We start from the raw sequence: 286 nt of genomic DNA, 5'->3' as shown, positions 1-286 counted from the left end.
GTTATTACATACTCAACCAATCAATCCAAATAGTCAAACACAATTACTGTCTCTCGCCCAAGCGAGGACCATTCGCTCAAGCGAAAATTCAATCAACAATACCATTTTAAAAATGGGCATCTCTCGCCCAAGCGAGGCCCTCTCGACCAATCGAGAATTGTTTCTCGCCCAAGCGAGAAAGACCTGGACAGGATTCCAATTTTGCCCTTTGCGGCTAATCAAACGTATTTTCACATGGTTTTTCAAACACGTGCACTCAGAAAAGTTCCCAAAAACATTCATATAC

This window comes from Lupinus angustifolius, chromosome LG01 (genome assembly GCF_001865875.1).
Source record: "Lupinus angustifolius cultivar Tanjil chromosome LG01, LupAngTanjil_v1.0, whole genome shotgun sequence".
NCBI lineage: Eukaryota > Viridiplantae > Streptophyta > Magnoliopsida > Fabales > Fabaceae > Lupinus > Lupinus angustifolius.
This window is presented reverse-complemented; position numbering follows the sequence as displayed.